Below are 16641 nucleotides of genomic sequence, written 5' to 3'. Positions count from 1 at the left end.
TCCAAATAATTTATTTCTGTGGTTTTTCTGGTTTACTTTAAGTGAAATCATGGAAGCAAATAAAGACAGGAGAGGGAAACCAATGAGAGAAATGAATTTGTATTTTAGGACATGGTGGGAAGGGAACTACTAAGTATCTGGAACTTTATATTATTTAAAGGAATTGAAACCTTGCAACAATACTACAAAATTAGTAACGTCAGTCTCATTTTTCAAGAAGAAACGGAGGCTTGTAGGAGGTGTGTAACTTTCCAAAAGCCACATAACTTGTACAGAGAGGAGCTGGGATCAGTGGTGAGGTGTTCCAATGCTTGTTTCCTGATACCACTTAATTATGAAAAGTCCTATTTTAGAAGATGGGGAGGAAGGGGTGTGGGAGATTTGAAATCATTCCCAAACCCACCTAAGCCAGAAGTAGAAATCTTAGCAAGTTTATATTAAAAAGCAGATGGTATAACTAAAATCATAAAGGAAAAGGCCCACTATTACCCAGGTCATAAATGTTACTATAAAAGAAATCAATGCCTGTGTAATATCTGAGGCATCTGTAATGCACATATCTAAACACCACCCTTATTCTACTTTACATGCTAAAAGAAGCCTAACAACCTTCATAATTTTATATCTTCAACATGATTATGATGAAACACCATTTCCTGATCCTTCCCAGCTGCGGACCCACGCCATAAACCAAACTCCATCTGGTTTTTTCATGTTTGGTTTTTGTCACATAGTACACGAATGGATAAGCTAACTAGCGATCCTTTAGGAGAACAAGCACTTTTCAGAATTTTCAAATAAGGAGCCTTACACCTGTCTGTGAAGGAGACTGTCTGTTTTGCAGACCTTTACAGTGGCAGCCTCACAGTCATGGACATCCTCGGGAATACCCAGTGCATTTGAGTGGCTGCTTGCGTGCTGATTCCCAAGGCTAAGATCATAGATCAAGATACAATTCCAAAATAAATATATTTTCTATTTTTTTAAGTTTTATTTATTTCTGAGAGAGAGAGAGACAGCGTGAACAGGGGAGGGTCAGAGAGAGAGGGAGAGACAGAATCTGAAACAGGCTCCAGGCTCTGAGCTAGCTGTTAGCATGGAGCCCGACACGGGGCTTGAACCCACGATCTGTGAGATCATGACCTGAGCCGAAGTCGGACACTTAACTGACTGAGCCATCCAGGCGCCCTGAGTCCAAAATAAATAAAAAGCCAGATGAAAGTGGAAAAATACTGGAGAAAGAACTTTCTTCAAATTTCATACACCCAAGTTTTATTTCACAGGAAGAAAAACTGCTTTCTAGATTAAAATGTGGAACCACAGAGGTAGGAAAATAAGATGGGAATTCTCTATATTTTTCTAGGCTATTTGTCCTGTCCTGCCAAAGCCCTGCTTTTCCCAAATTTGGATTATTCTGCAGCATGCATGGGCCACGGGGCTTGGCCACATCCCTAAGTTCAGGAAGCAAACCTGGTGAATAAGTCTCAGTCTCCAATAAATAAGACTCCTCAACACCCACCTGATCTCCATGGAGACATCCCTCAAATGGAAAAGATTAAAAGACATTTTCTCAGCTCTTCTCTCAAAGTCTACACCTATCCTTTGTTTCCTCCTCCACACCCCCTCCAGCCCCCAAGAAGTCCTACCATGATGGCCAGACATGTAGCAACTGTCACTCTCTGCTGGAAATCTTCTCAACCTTCCCCCTTCCCTGCCCCAAATAATTTTCTGATAACCCAGAGAGCATCTCAATGGTGAAAAGAAAAAAAAAATGTCATACCATTTTTATAGATGTAGGGGTTTGCTGCAGAAAAATCAAACAAGGAGAAGTACAGCTCTATACCTGCCATAAATATTTGATAAAGATGTACAGATTATGCATTTTAAAAACTAGCACCCAATAATCAAATTATCCATCCCATGAAAAATTCATTTATTCAAATCTTCTCATTTACAGCCTATGCTCTAAAATTAAGGTAACAGCAAAAGCAACAACAATCTGAAACCTGGTAGTTGTCCTTGGCACTAAGTGAATCACATCTGTATCTGATAATAAAAATGCCTAAAGAATTTCATCACGAGAAAAAGTTCTCAGAGAAAATGGAAGGTCTCCTGGGTAAGAAAATTAAATACAATTTTCTTCATCTAATTCAAAACACTAAATGTTAGTTCACTCCAATCCACTTATTTGAGGAGAATTTATAAAGGCAAAGAAAGCACAGATAATGACTGAAGACAATCTGGTAATTACTCTTACTGACAACAGCCTGGGAGCAGGAAACAAACAGGAGGCTGGAAGCTGGAGTCCACAGAATGAGTGACACCTGTGGTGTAGCCCACCAGGCAAATATCCCAGAGGCCCCACACCACAGTGATCCACACAGAAGCAGCACTTACTGGAGGCACTGTCCTACAATTATGCAGAGCCTCTCACTGGTGGGCACAGGATGGTTGCAGGTGTGCAGAGACAGGGAGCTCATCGGGACTAAAATGGGCCTAGGGCACTAAAGCCTTAGACAAATCAGTTCCAGCAAGGAGTAGCCTTCTTGGTTTATACCACATATTATCATTATGGGCACCAGGTTGAGAAAAATCTTCCAAAGCACTACCTCAGGCCATGTCTCTCAATCTAGTCTACACAGACCCAGGCCTCTTTATCCTTCTTTATTTATAAATAGAGATGGCGAAAGCTGTACATCAAAAACCCACAGCTAAAATCATATTCTATGGTGAAAAGCTGAGAGCTTTCACCTAAGATCAGGAACAAGATAAAGATGTTCACTGTCACCATTTTTATTCAACACAGTACTGGAAGCCCTGGCTATAGCAATCAGACAAGAAAAAGAAATAAAAGGCATCCACGTTGATAAAGAAGAAGTAAAATTTTTCTATTTGCAGATCACATGACACTATATATAGAAAACTCTAAAGACCACCAAAAACTATTAGAATTAACAAATGAATTTGGTAAGGTCACAGGAAACAAAATCAATATACAGAAATCCATCGCATTCCTATACACTGATAATAAAGCGGCAGATGGGGCGCCTGGGTGGCTCAGTCAGTTAAGTGTCTGACTTTGGCTCAGGTCATGATCACACGGTTTGTGGGTTCGAGCCCCATGTCAGGCTCTGTGCTGACAGCTAGTTCAGAGCCTGGAGCCTGCTTCAGATTCTGTATCTCCCTCTCTCTCTGACCTTCCCCTGCTCATGCTGTCTCTCTCTCTTTCTGAAATACATAAAAAAAAATAAATAAGCTGGGTGTTATATGGAAACCAACTTGACAATAAACTATTAAAAAAAGAAAAACAAAAAAAAATAAAAAATAAAGTGGCAGAAAGAGAAATTAACAATCTCATTTAAATTGCACCCAAAATAATAAATTACCTAGAAATAAGCTTAACCAAAGAGGTGAAAGCCCTTTACCCTGAAATAAAAAACAGCAATGAAAGAAATTAAAGATGACACAAACAAATGGTAAGATGTCCCATGCTCATGGAGTGCAAGAAAAAAACATTATTAAAATGTCCACATTACCTAAAGCAATCTATGGATTTAGTGCAATCCCTATCAAAATACCAACAGCATTCTTCACAGGACTAGAACAAAGAATTCTTAAAATTTGTATGGAGCCACCAAAGACCCCGAATAGTCAAAACAATCTTGAAAAAGAAGAACAAAACTGGAGGTATCACAATCCCAGATATCAAGACATACTACACCAAGCTGCACCAATCAAAACAGTATAGTACTGGCACAAAAACAGACACATAAATCAGTAGACCAGAATAGAGAGTCCAGAAGTAAATCCACAATTATATGGTCAATTAATCTTCAACAAAAGAGTCAAGAATATGCAATGGGGGAAAAAACCAGTTTCTTCAACAAATGGTGCTGGAAAACTGGGTAGCTACATACAAAAGAAATGAAACTGGATGTCTTCCTCACACCACATACAAAAATAAACTCAAAATGGATTAAAGACCTAAATTTGAGACCTGAAACCATAAAAATCTTAGAGCACAGGCAGGAATTTCTTTGACACTGGTCATGGTAACATTTTTCTAGATATGTTTCTAAGGCAAGGTGAAACAAAAGCAAAAACAAACTATTGGCCCTACATCAAAATAAAAAGCTTCTGCACAGCAAACTATCAACAAAACTAAACAACAACCTACTGAACGGGAGAAGATATTTGCCTATGACATATCCGATAAAGGGTTGGCATCCAAATTAGATAAAGAACTTATATAACTCAACACCCAAAAAACAATCTGATGAAAGAATGGGCAAAGGGCTTGAATAGACGTTTTTCCAAAGAAGACATGTAGATGGTCAAGAGACATATGAAAAGATGCTCGACATCACTCATCATCAGGGAAATGCAAATCAAAACCACAATGAGATATCATGTCATACCTGTCAGAATGAGTAAAATCAAACACACAAGAACCAACAAGCATTGGCGAGAATGTGGAGAAAAATATACCTTTACTCACTGTTGGTGGGAATGCGAACTGGTGCAGTTTTGAGGAAATGGAGGTTCCTCAAAACATTAAAAATATAACTGTCATATCATCCAGTAATTCCCCTACCTAGTATTTACACAAAGAAAATGAAAACACTAATTCAAAAAGATATACGTACCTTTGCTTATATCGGCATTATTTACAATAGCCAAATTATGGAAGCAACCCAAGTGCCCATCAACAGACGAATGGATAAGGAAGATGTGGTATATACATACTATGAAATATTACTCAGCCATAAAAAAGAATGAAGTCTTGCCATTTGCAACAACATAGAAGGATCTACAGGGTATAATGCTAAGTGAAGTCAGTCAGTCTGAGAAAGATAAATACCATGACCTCACTCATAAGTGAAATTTAAGGAGCAAAACAAACCAGCAAAGAAAAAAGAGACAAACCAGAATTAAGAGTCTTTTAACTATAGAGAACAGATGATTACCAGAGGGGAAGTGGGTGGAAGATGGGTGAAATGGATGATGGGGATTAAGAGTGTACTTGTCCTGATGAGCACTGAGAAATGTGAAGAATTGTTAAGACACTATACCGTACATATGAAACTAATATAATACTGTATGCTAACTACATTGGAATTAAAACTTTAAAAAAGACAGAGATGAGCATAAAGATAATAATCATACATCCTCTGTTTATCTGAATAAACAAAGCACAAGTGGATAGCTATTAAATCCCTAACTCCAAGATAAGAAATATACATAATTAGATCTTGGAAATCAAGTATGTAACCCCCCCCCCACCTCCGCCCAAATAAAGGAAAAGGTCAGTGTTAAAAAATGAACTATATAGGGGCGCCTGGGTGGCTTAGTCAGTTAAACGTCTGACTTTCGCTTAGGTCATGATCTCATGGTTCGTGGGTTCGAGCCCCGCATCGGGCTCTGTGCTGACTGCCAGCTCAGAGCCTGGAGCCTGTTTCAGTCTGTGACTCCCTCTCTCTCTGACCCTCCCCTGCTCACGCTGTCTCTCTCTCTCTCCTAGAAATAAATAAAACATTAAAAAAAAAATTAAAAAAAAAATGAACTATATAGGATATGTAAAGCACTATTTATCTTAATATAGTATGGGTAAAGATGTTTTACTAATCATACTCTCTTACTTAAGCCCTTTGGGGGTCTTGCAACCCCTCCTCACTCATGACATAGCATTATCTATCACTCCAAAAAAGAAAAAAAATCCACTATCCTGGGATATGTGTTAATTACAGACCTCTTTTTTCCTCACACTATATATAATTGTGGAAGTTTGGCCAGAGTTCCAACAGAACAGCTGGAAAACTTGTTACCAAAGATCATTCATCAAATTCAGTTTGGGAAAGGAAAAATAGTCACAGAATATTCTATAAGACATGAAGTCCTTCACTGGTCTGATATCAGTGGGACATAATACGGTACTGGGGTTAGACAACAGAGTACTAGTCATTAGTGCATTATATGTTTCCACATTGTATAAAGAATAGTGTGTCATTCGAACACCTTCAAACATCTACAAAATCAAGTTCTCTTTTTCTGGTATTTTATAAAGGAGTCAAGTATGTTTCTCGTTCAGGGCTGTATTATCAAGTGGATAATTCTTCATCCAGTTTTGTCATTCATGGCAATCGTATCTATACAAGGAAATATAACTAAGTTTATTTTTGTTTTTAATGTTTTATTTATTTCTAGCAGAGAGAGAGAGACAGCGTGAGCAGGGGAGGGTCAGAGAGAGAGGGAGTCACAGACTCTGAAAGAGGCTCCAGGCTCTGAGCTGGCAGTCAGCACAGAGCCCGACGCAGGGCTCGAACCCACGAACCGCGAGATCATGACCTGAGCGAAAGTCGGGACGCTTAACCGACTAAGCCACCCGGGCGCCCCGAAATATAACTAAGTTTAAATACCAATTAAATAAAGTACCAAACTCTCATGTAGGGAAGGAAAAAAATGTTTCTGTTTAATTGAAAGGGTAATAGCGGCTCTTGCTACTCTTTTTGCTGGTCCAGAAATGGAAGCAAAACAGTAAACAGAAAACATTTCTTTGAAACTGCTGACACCAATAAGTAGCAGATGCCTTTTAATATAGCAATGTTACAGGGTTAAATGCCACTAGAAAATGAGTAAACTGTTAAACTGAACAAGCCCTCCTTTTGGTCCTCATTCTTTTGCTTTCAGTGATTTATGAAGTCTAAAGCAGCATGTGATTGCCACTTCAACTCAATATAACTCCAAAAATGGGATCATTTCACAAAGATTCTCAAATAGATAATTACAAGAAAGACATTTCACTATAGATTTTGAATGTGAATTCCTATAGCAACCATTATTTCAAAGAAGAGCATGGCCGAAAAGACAGTATCAGAGATAAGAGAAATGTTGAGAAAATATGACCCCACAAGGAAATGTTTTTAAAAAAACCCAACTAAGTTTGGTTCTCTTAGACAAGAGAAGATTGAACAGAAACTTTATAAGAGGAAACAGAGGATGTTGGCCAGCTGTTTTCCAACTCTATGAGGACTGGAGTAAAGGATGTGGGCTCTAAGCATACGAATGTGAGGCTAAAGTACAGAGGGAAAAAAAAGATCGGATAATAAGAGATTTCAACAACAGGAATGAAATCTTTGGGAGGGCTGCAAAATCTTCTGTTAAAACCAAGTCAAATTTCATATAGAAGAGGTAAGCTGTAATTCTCAGGCAAGAAGACATTCTGGAAGATAATACTGAAAACTCAACAATGTATGCTTGATGCCAGATGGCAGCTAATTAAGTAAAAGCCAATAGCTTTGCCTGTGGCACAATTATGTCAAGGGAACACAAAACCAGAGTAAGAGAAGAGACTCACACCAGGACCAAGGACATTATTTTATTTCCTACAATATGAATGTCCTCACAAATGTGCAGGAATCTTAGAAGCTTCCTCCTAGGCACATCTGCTGCCATCTGTACTATCTCATTATGTATTTTCCATTACCATTGTAATTTTTTTAATAAAAAAAAAAAGAAAAGAACAGAACTGGTTTTGGGTGAGACAGAGGAAACATTCCACTCAGTCTCGCCCTCTGAACATCGCTATATAAGACAGAAGGCATGGAATATCTATTTATTCAAGGACTCTGAAAAGTAAATAGTATGGGTGGATTGGGGAATTAGTCCCAAATTCAAAGCATCACTGAAATAAAAGTGAATTTACTATTTCCCTCACTCTATGTTACTTTCTCTATCCTGCATATCCAATCTGTGATGCATAAAATATCAAAATTTTGAAAAGGACAGGTGAATCCAACTCAGTTTTCCTTTTGCCTTAAGCTTTATTACAGCTTGGCACAGTACTGTTATTTATCCTATTTTTGTTTAAAACAGTGGCATTTTATTCATCCTGGATTTTTTGTAGTAATTTTCATTTTTTATAATGTTGCATTAAAATGTCATTTATCTAGATTACTGAGTTTTTTGGTACCTCCTTAAATTTTGTGCTTGAGCCTGGCCTTAGTCCGGGCCCTGCCTCAACCTAATGCCTCCCTCAGTTACATCAAATTTAGCCCAAACTGGACCACCACACCTAAATATAAGGCATAAAATTTTTAGAAGAAAATCTGGGTGACTTGGAGTCAATCAAGGAGTTCTTAGACATAACACCAAAAGTTCACTCTATAAAAGAAAAAACTGATAAATCAGATTTTATCAAAATTAAAATCTTTTGCTTTGTAAAAGACACAAGAAAAAGAAAAATATAAGCAGGAGTCTAGGAGGAAATATTTGCAAATATCCTAAAATGAACTTAACCTAAAAAGAACTTGGTGTCTAGAATATATAAAGAACTCTCAAAACTTAACAGTAAGAACAGTGGGGCACCTGTGTAGTTCAGTCGCTTAAGGGTCCAACTTCGGCTCAGATCATGATCTCAGGGTTGGTAAGTTCGAGCCTTGCATAGGGCTCTGTGCTGATAGCTCAGAGCCTGGGGCCTGCTTCTGATTCTTTGTCTCCCTCTCTCTGCCCCTCCCTAACTCTCTGCTTCTCTTTCTCTCTCTCTCTCTCTCAAAAATAATAATAAAACATTAGAAAAACAATAAGGTCACAAACAACCTGATTTAAACCTGATTTTAAAAATTCCAAAAAATCTGAAAAACTGATGTTTCACCAATGAGGATAATAATGGACAACAGGAACATGAAGATATTCAACATTATTAGCCAATAGAAAAATGCAAATTATAACCACAACGAGATACCATTCCACACCTATTAGAATGCATAAAATAAAAAATGTCAACAACACAAAGTGTTGGTGAGGATGTGGAGCAAATGGAAAACATACACATCATTGGTGGGGATGCAAAACGGTACTGTTAATCTGAAGAACAGCTTGGCATTTTCTTTTAAAAATAATCATACACTCATTGTATGACCTGGGAAGCCACTCTTAGGTTTTTACTCTAGAGAAATGAAAACTTATGTTCACACAAAAACTTATATATGAATGCTTATGGTAGCTCTATCCATAATCTCTGAAAACTGGAAACAATGACATGTCCTGTAGTAAACTGTGCTATACCCACACAGTGAAATACTACTTGGCAAAAAAATATAACAACAAACTCAATATACACCATGACCTGGGGATAAGTCTCAAAAGGATTCTGCCAAAAGATGTTGGTCTAAGAAGGTTACATACAGTATGAGTCCATTTAGAAGACATTCTTGAAAGGTAGTACTACAGTGGAGAACAGATCAGTGAACGCTAGGGGTTAGGAGTGGGGGGCGGGGAGGGTAGGGCAGGAGGCAGCAAGTGAGTGACCACAGAAGTATAGCACAAGGGAGTATTTTGAGGGTGATGGAGCTGTTCTGCATCCTGACTGTGTTGATGGTGGCTCCATAAATTCACACATGTGTTAAATATCACAGAACTGGACATTTTTTAAAAATATAAATTTTACTGTATAATTTTCAAAAACCAAAACAATGAATCAGCACTAAACTAGTTCTCAGTTTTCCTTACTTAAAACATTGAAAGAGTTGATAACGCAAATATTACCATAAAATCAGGGATTTCTTTTCTATTTGCATGATGAGCACTCAACGGTATTCTTCAAATCCTCAAGCTACTGTCTGGGAGCATCCACAACATGATAGTTTTACATGCAATGAGAAGCAATTTCACCAAGTCTTACTGATACTGATACTCAGACATTGTGAAGTTAACAGCTAACTTGGTAGGGGACTCCAGCTGAGGGGTGTGTGTGTGTGTGTGTGTGTGTGTGTGTGTGTATGTATATATTTGTAGAAAGAGTGGGGGAGAGGGGTTAAGGAGAGGAGGTGGAGAGAGAAAATCTTAAGCAGGCTCCACGCTCAGCAAGGGGCCCAATGCAGGACTCGAACTCATGAACTGTAAGATCATAAACTGAGCCAAGATCAAGAGTTGGACACTCAATCAACTGAGCCACCCAAGCACCCCGGTCGGTCCAGGTACTGGACTCTCATAAGTATGCATAAACTGAACTCTCAGAAGTATGGGGCTTGCTTCAAGAAATAATTTAGTAATCCAAACCAGAGAAGCAGCCAAAATGAAATATTGTTTTTTATCATAGCCCAATGGCATACTTTTTCTTCTATGATTAAAGAAAATACTCCTACAGAAAGTAGTAGGTGCTGATCATTGTGCATCCTGACAATAAGACACTGTCCTGATGGCCATCCTGGAAATCAGCTCTTGACCCTAAAAAAGGTAGTGCTAGAGAAAGAACCATGGTTCTGGCAGATTTACATGAAAACTCCATTATTTTCTACGTACTCCCAAGTTCTTCATCAAATATTCATACATCATGGAAAACCAGGAAACAACCAGTGCTCATGTACCCTGCCTTCCTGTTTCCAAAGAGCAAATGCTCCAAAGACCTATGGTGAATAAGTACTGTCTTATCACTTGGCTGTGGGGAAATACACATATTTTATTAAGTACAAATATGTTAATCAGTATCCATCTAGAATCTGCATTGTTTAATCCTCCCAAGAAAATTAATTGCAGCAAAATTTCATTAAGCTGATGCTGCTTTATGCAAAATAATACATAATTCAAAGCAACTGCTATTCCCTAGTCAACCAGCTGCCTGATAGTTCTTTAATAAAAATCAGATAATGGAAAGCTAGTTAAACTCAAAGCTCATTTTTTCCATCCCCTGAGCTTCATATTAAGAAGGTTTCACTGTATTTTAGAAGGCAGAGAAATGCCAAATATAGTCTTTCTTTAGAGTTTATTTTCAGTTGGCATTTGCACTGCCAATAGCTCCGGTTCCCTCTGTGTACTATTACCTGTATGATCCTGGCTGGGCAAAGACATTGCTTGACTCCTTTATTGCTAGAAAACATTTAAAGAGGTGCAATTCTGCCTGCGCTGGAACCTTCCATCAGTAAGACAGATCATTAGTCCATTACCAGTATGAAACAAAAGAACAGAGGAGTTGCTCTACTCTCCAGAGACCAGCTATCACAAGCTTAGCTTCATTAGTTTGAAGTGAATTTCCAGAGTAGTTATATCCATACTCAAATTTAAGAACAAAGATACTTTCCAAAGCCATTTCTAAGGACTTCTGGAATAGCCATTAATTTGAATGACCTTTCTGCTCTCTTACATATGTACAAATAATGGAGGATGACCGTAGTCGGAATGGTCAGCATGTCCCCTACACTTATAAATTAAGATAAATAGCTAGCTAGCTTTGTGATGGGTCCATTATTTTATGGCCTTGTTATATCCATTTATTCTTTCCCTTCAATCTCTTTGGATTTAAAATATCAACATACTCTCCTAAGAAAAACACAAAATGTTTTATGTGAAGTGAAAGCGGTAATACTTTCATTTTAGATTATAGGTCATTCTTTAGGTTAACAAATACAGCAATTTTCCTGGACATCAAAATTTATTAATTTAAATGTCATATTGGGAATAATCTATGTGTGATGTGATTAGATATGATACTTACTTTCTTAGTTATCTTTTCTACATTGTCAGGTTTTTAGATTTAATATGTACTACATTTATAACCAGAAAAATACATTAAAATACCAAAAAGTTGGGGCACCTGGGTGGCTCAGTTGGTTGAGCGTCGACATCTTGATTTTGGCTCAGGTCATGATCCCAAAGTTGTAGGATCCAGTCCCACATCAAGTCCTGCATTAGACTCTTAATCTTAAGCATGGAGTCTGCCTAAGACTCTTTCTCTCCCTCCCTCTGCCCCTCTGCCCCTGCACTCACACACTCTAAGAAATTAAAAAACCCAAAAGCGAATCTGGTATAGTCCTCATTGATATATATGAGAAATCAGATCTTGCATGTTAAGGAAAAATAATGTAAACTCAAGTTCCCATCAGAACTTCACCTAATTAAATAAAGAGGGAAACATAGTTGATATGTTTATAAAAATTTTTGTTCGAAAGAAATCATTTTTGTACATAATATTGACCCCACTTTCTCTTTAGTGTATCGTATAGGCTATCTCTATAATAAGATAAATAGGTGTTAAATAAGATATTTTTCCTTCTTTTGGTACATATAAATGCTGTAACTTAATTAATATAATTTTAACAATAATTATATATTTTTCAACCAATAGCCATGATAATAAGGGGCAGGAATACAGCCTGTAGTTAGTAAATAAATAAATCTAGCAGAAAACCTACAAGTTCTCCCTATCTTTTAGAGGAAGGCCAGAGTTAATATTAATAATAAACAGAAAAGTCTTTTTTTTAATTTTACTTTCCTCCATTTGATGAAGATGCAAGTAACTGATAAAGCCCCAGGAAGACAGATCCAGAATATATACTTTTCTAACTGTAGAGTTGGACCATGAAAAAAATTAACAGTAAGACATCAAACTGATGATACCAATTACTTGACATTCTGATTTTTCTTTCTTAAAGAACATAAATGAGATGTGCATAATCTAGATTTCATTTCTCATAAATAAAAGAGGATATTCTGGAGAACAAGTAATGGTGGAAAAGAAGCAAAAACCTAAGATAATCCTTGCTCTTTGCTATCTATTCTCTTTGGTGGTTAAAAAATGTTCCTAAAGATAATAAAATATGTTATAGTCACAAATGAAACTTTTTTCTTCCATAAAAGACCTTTACTATTGTATTTCTTATGTTGATACTAGGTTTCTCAATCAACTTTGAAATATCTAAAGCAGTTTAGTTGAAAATGAATGAATGAAATAAAGCAATCTAGTTGAAAATATCAAAGCAAATTTCCCTTCCTTTCCCTTAAGTGACCATATACCAGATCAGTTTGCTAGATGCTATAGCCCAAATAAAAGTTTATTTTTCTTTCTTTCTATTCCTCACTTTGTTCAGCCAATGTTCTTAGAAACAGAGGTCCCTCACCTAAGTACATAAGCTAACAAACAAATCAGAAGAGCAGTCAGGATCAAGTATGAAATTTCTATTTTTTTGCCTTTCTACCCTTTATTAAACTTTTTTTTTTTACTTTTTTTTCTGAGGAGTGGGGGGAGAGTGCAGAGGAGGGCCAGAGAGAAAGGGAGAGAGAGAATTCCAAGCAGGATCCACACATTCAGCACAGAGCCTGCTGCGGGGATTGCACTCATGAGCCGTAAGATCGTGACCTGAGCCAAAACCAAGAATTGGATGCTTAACTGACTGAGCTCCCCAGGAGCTCCTTCCTTTTCACTTTTTCCCTCTTTACCCAATTTCTGTTAAATTATTGCCAAAAGCACCTGAGGTGAAGAGGCTACTATCTTAAATAATACCAGGTCAAAAAACTTTATTCTATTACACTTGGGTTAAAGAGTATAAATGGTAATATGTTAGTATAATTGTATAAACCATGTCCCTTGATTTATATGAGTTAAAAAAGAGGGAAATTCTGTTAGTCATTTTATAACAAATTATAGTTTGATGAAAAATTACTAAGAATAGTTCATAATGTTATGTCAGGGCATCTCCTGAAATAACTAGAACTTTGAAAAGGTTTGAAAATGTCTATTTTTCTTCCAAACATAATTATTTTTTAAAAAATTGATACATCACCTCCAAATTATACGTTCATTCTTTCTCTCCTATACTTTGATTACATAAAATAGAGTAATGGTAGCTTTTTACACAATATATAAAAGCTTAGAATCCCATCTTACACAAAACTAAAGTGAGCTTATAAACTCAAGATTCAAGTTATATTCTGGAACTTAGAGAAGAGGCTAAGCACACTACCTGAATCATAAAAAATTGGATGATAAGTGAGAAATATGCACTTTTTTTAAGGTGAGGAAACACAACTGGACTACAGAGAAACATCTAAAAATAATTTAGATAGAACTGTAAAATGTGTATGAACATCAGATAATAAAAATAGTAAATGTTAAAGAAACATTTGTCATCTCCTTGTGAAGAGTATCTCTACACTAAATAGAGAAAAAAAATTTTCAGAGCATATGACACAGAGAATGGAATTAAAACCAGTTTTTCCTTTATGTTTGTTTAAAAAATAAATATGGAAAATGAAATTTTTATATTTTTAAAAGCTATTTATGTGAAAGTTATAGTATAACTTTTAGTTATTAGGAAACTGTATAGTTGTTAACATCCCCGACTGAAAACATTGTTTGGTTCCATATACGTGCTGAGCTTGGCATTCTAAATAGAATGAGCTAGGGTGTATTTTATTTTATAGGAGGATGTGAGAATACAATCACTCATATTTTACTCAAGTAAATGGACTCATCGAGGACAGACCTCAAGCCACCGTTGTCTGTGCCTAGTCAAGCAAGCAAACCACTAAATGCTGAGAGTAAGGATGAGATGTTGCCTTTTATGTGAATTAAAACTCAACACAGTAAGTACCTTACCACAGCAGAGTGCAGTATTTCCAAAAGAAATGACTATTCTGGTTTTTAATGACAGAATCACAATAAAAGAAGAGATATTTTTGGCCCTTCTAACAAAATGTCCACCCTCTTTATCCATTCCAAAGAATACACTTATTTTCTTACATTCCAAGAAGACTTAAAACTTCTGCAAATAAATCAAAGGGACATTTTAAAGTTCCTTTAACATAACATTCTACTTACTATGAAGACAAAAACAATGCTGTCTGAGGGCTGCCTGGGCAGCTCAGTTGTGGTTAAGTGTTCAACTCTTGATTTCTGCTCAGGTCATGATCTCAGGTTTTGGTTTGGGAGTTAGAGCCTGAGTTGGGCTCTGTGTTGATAGCGTGCGCGGTCTGCTTGGGATTCTCTCTCCGCCTCTCTCTCTGCCCCTCCCCTGCTTGTGTGCCCCCCCCAGAAATAAACAAACATTAAAAAAAACCAATGCTGTCTGATTTAACAACAAAAATGCAAAGGAATCCTAAATCAATTATGTAAAAGACCTGTTTAAAGTGCCATGGCTTTGTCCCTATTTGTAGTTTTCTTTTCACCCATCTATTAATATGGATCTCAAAATCTGTTTTCTGCCTTTCCAAACACAATTCAATGTACGGTATATTCCATTTACATAATGACCGTTCCTTTTTGTTAACTTCTCTTCATTTGCTCATGCCTTAAACATTCAGGTTTCCTAGGGCTCATGTTCTCCATCCTTTGTGCCTTAGACTAATCAGTAGCCAATATTTCAACTATAACCTGTAAATATTTCTCCCAAAACTGTGTCTTCTTCCTCTTAGGCACCAAACTCAAGTACCTATCTGCCTACTATCTCCACCCAGACATCCTGCAGGCCTTTGAACCTCAACCTATCAACAATGCACTGTATTTCTTCTGAATTCTGCTTTCTTTTCTTTTACTTTCTTTCTTTTTTAATCTCAGAGCTAACACTGACCAAGTTTCCCAAGTAATAAACCTCAGCCTTCATACACAAATGAATGCCAAACCTTATAAATTTAACCTTCACACTTCAGTAAAAATGAATGGTTTTAAAGCGTAAATCTGATTGTGTCATTCCTTTGCTATAAACAAACAAACAAAGATAAACTCACCTTATTATGAAGGTATACATGATCATGTTACTTTTCCATCTCTAGATACTTCTCTCCTGCCTCACTCTCCAAATATACACTGTGCTCTATAGAATGCATTATATATGCTTCTCCAGTATACCATTCACTTTTTCAATAACTATTGATTAAATACAACCGATGTGTCTGTCAGTTCTAAGCACTGAGGATATCACAGAGAACACAACAAAATTTCTGCTCTAGTGGGCTTACATCTTGAGGAAGAACACAGATAAAACACACAAACATATAATAGATGCAATGGCTGTAAGGACTATGAAGAAAAAGATCTAGCTAGAAGAGCAACCCAGAACAACACAGCAAACGGCATGTTCCATACACTACAAAAACCTAGTGTGTCTTAAAAGTGCAATCATACATCCCTTAATTTATTTAGATTTCAAATTTAATTATAATTTAAAACCACACATCATGAGTAATCCTAAAATGTATAGTCACTGAGAGGCATAACAGAACACAGCTTACTTCTGGAACAACCAATTATAATAATTTCATTTTTTGAGACTAAAGTTGATCTAGTCAAGAGTGTTTTCTTTGATTCTAGCATTTTAGTTGGCTCTTGGCTGTTCCCCAAAATAATTCTTATTAGTGCTGGCTCATTTCAAATTATGTCATGAGATTAGAATCTATAAAACCCAAGTACTCATCTAGAATTGGTCTCATTGTTACCTCATTGTCTCTAACTATACCATGGTTTCAAATTTAGGGCCTACAAATTAAGACTCCATAGTAATACTAGAACATTAGAGACATGAGCTTTTTACTGGTGATTTAAAAACAGTTGTTCAACTGTCTGAATCATTTAAGTACATAATATGTCCCAACTGTTTACAAAGAGCTGAAACAAATGGGAAGCCTACATAAGGGCACTGTTTAAGATATAGGATATTGCTAAAGGATTTGACAGTGAGCCAAAGGAAACTTACAGACATTAATTGGTCTGTTTCATACTCAGAAAATAACAATGACTTACCTTACTATCGAAATAATAATACATACTTTAAAAGACTATAAAGGAATTCAGATTTTCCTCTGGGAAACTTTACTATTACTGCATTACATACAGCTCCAGTCCAGGACAGGAATGAATGAATCAATGAGTCAGTG

General features: G+C 36.7%; 1 protein-coding gene across 1 annotated transcript in view; it reads right to left on the bottom strand.

The window, feature by feature from the left end:
- Positions 1-16641, bottom strand: part of WDR70 (WD repeat domain 70) — a 290059-nt gene that overhangs the window by 31367 nt on the left and 242051 nt on the right. The gene's annotated exons all lie outside the window — the stretch shown is intronic.

Source organism: Hyaena hyaena, unplaced genomic scaffold, assembly GCF_003009895.1.
Source record: "Hyaena hyaena isolate Hyena2069 unplaced genomic scaffold, ASM300989v1 scaffold_372, whole genome shotgun sequence".
Classification (NCBI taxonomy): domain Eukaryota; kingdom Metazoa; phylum Chordata; class Mammalia; order Carnivora; family Hyaenidae; genus Hyaena; species Hyaena hyaena.
This window is presented reverse-complemented; position numbering and strand designations above follow the sequence as displayed.